Source organism: Colobus angolensis, unplaced genomic scaffold (assembly GCF_000951035.1).
Source record: "Colobus angolensis palliatus isolate OR3802 unplaced genomic scaffold, Cang.pa_1.0 Scaffold276, whole genome shotgun sequence".
Taxonomy (NCBI): domain Eukaryota; kingdom Metazoa; phylum Chordata; class Mammalia; order Primates; family Cercopithecidae; genus Colobus; species Colobus angolensis.
In genome coordinates this window covers 3852672-3855197 of record NW_012115999.1, presented here as the reverse complement: position 1 = coordinate 3855197, position 2526 = coordinate 3852672, and positions in this window count along the sequence as shown.

The following is a 2526-nucleotide window of genomic DNA, read 5'->3' as shown; positions in this document are numbered from 1 at the left end:
CCTTAACTCTGTGTCATAGACCTTTTCCCAGGAATGTGTAATATTTTAAATTATATTTGCAGTATCAAATTCAGTTGAGGGGATATAGCCCAATTTATTTAACTGGTTTATTTGGGGACTTTAAAGTTGTTTCTAATTTTTCACCAGTGTGGAAGCTGACAAATTTAGTTTTGTATTTAGTTTCCTCTACCTCACACTTACACTTTTAGGGAACTCGATCCTTAAAATAAATGTCCTGGAGTTGAGTCACTTGGTCTAATGAAATGAAGTATTTTGCTGTTCTTGGTAGGTATTATAGAACTGCTTTCCAAAAAATTTTTTATCAATTTACACTGCCACAAGCAGTGCTTTCCTAAGCTTTTTTTTTTTTTTTTTTAACTACAAACTTAGCAGCATAGGGTGTTATATTTCTTCTAAATTGAAGTTCTTAAGGAAATTTTTTAAAAATTAAGTGAAAATTTGGCTAAAAACTCGCCACTCAGCTATTATGTGAACTCTTAGAGACTGACTGTGAAATCACAGTGATAAAAATTAGAGCTGTCAGGGGCCTTTTCGGTTTGATCTGCCCTCTGTGGCAGGTGTTGGATTGTTACCCGCATGCCAGTGCTTTGGGGATACAAACGAGAGGAATATGTTTGTCAAACATGCCAGTCAGAGTTCCCAGAAGACTTGACCACAGAATGCAGACAAAGTTAAAATACAAAGGCCTGGCTCTTTGCCTGCAGTCCCCTGCAAGTCTTGGGAGCCCATGAAAGCAGGGGCACCTCTTGGGTACGCTCCAGAGCCTTTCTGGGTTCCAGAACTTTGCTTGGACACCTGGAATTCAAATTCCCACCACTGCTGAGCCGGAATAAACAAATGCACACCAGGGCTGCCTTCTACGATTTCATTCTCTGAATGTGTTGTTTGTAATGCTGAAATGTATTCTGCTAGAATGACATTGGACATACAAGTTGCCAGGGCATTAGACACCATCTAGTGCAACACCCTTAGTTAAAGAGGAGGAAGCTAAAGCCCAGAAAGTGGGAGGTACTAATACCTAATTTTCCTCACTCCCAGCATAGTGTTCGTACACCTTACCTTCACACATTATCTGAGCAATAAAATGTCTTTTGTGAAAGCTGATTCAGGACTGTCTTGCTAAATTAATATATTGGTGGGATCTTCTTTGTTCCTGATGATTATTACCGGCATGTCTGGCAATAATTGCAACATGTGTACTGAGAAATTGTGGGCATTAATTTCAGAATTTTGGGGGCAGTTTAGGTATAATGATAAGTAACATTTATTTAGTGCTCACCCTGTGCCAGATTCTGTTCCAAATGTTTTGCATGAATTAAATAATTTTCTTCAACTGTTTTCTAAAATATACATTTATATAATTCCTATGTTAAAGAAAGGAAATCTGAGAGTGGTTTCTTAAATAGTATAGTAAACAGTATAAGCTAAGTTATGCTACAATAACAAACAGCCCCAGATCTCGCATATAACATACAACAGTAAAGCTTTATTTCTCTCTCATGTTATTTGTGCATGATAGGTTAACATCACTTCTTTTCTCTGGGACCCACATTGAAAGAGTTGCCCTTATATGTAACCTAGCTGTCTTTTGGCAGGTAGAATAGTTTGCAGCTAGAACATGCAATGGCTCCTAAAGCTACACGTTGAGAAATGACACATTGACACTTGTTATTTCATCTATTTCACTGCCCAATGCAAATAACATGGCCAAGTCTGACATTAATTAGGCAAGTAGTAAGATTCTTTGGTAGGGAAAGTCCACTGAACATACTGAACAAATATAACCTACCAATGTCAATAACTTCTTCAAGTTTCCATATAAAGTAAATTCTGGAGGCAAGATTTGAACTCAGTATAACTTCAGTGCCAACACAATAAACTTATCTGCTTCACTCTCTCAATGATCAAATGCTGGGAAATATTATTAGAAGCCATGTTGAACCTTAGAATCTATTCATTTGTCCCTGTGAAAAATGCCATTGTGAGGGAAAGCATGCATCTATATATATTAGGCCAACTATGTCACAATTTTCATGAATCTATCAAAGCAATAGCATGTTCTGAGTTTGTGTTTCATTTCTGTTAGGGTGAATGAGATCTCTCCAGCCACTTGATATTCTCATGCACAATAATTTCTTCAAAGCCCTCCCACTCTCACAGAATTCAGGGCCTCAGAGGACAGCTAGGCCAGCCCCTGCCAATGCTAGTGTGCTCATTCTGGAATCTTACCAGGAGGCCATGGGGTCTATCATGTGCACCTCTAACCAAGGAAGGCTCTTCCCTTTATGCACAATTGTAACTGTTGGAAGGACTTACCTTGAATTGAACACCCTCTGCAGTTTTCATTCTGGGGCTACATTTAAAGATAAATGTAATCTGTCATATATATGTATATATGTATAAAAATGTATAAGATGGGGGCGGAGCAAGATGGCCGATTAGGAACAGCTGCAGTCTCCAACTCCCAGCGCGAAGGACACAGAAGACCGGTGATTTCTGCATTTT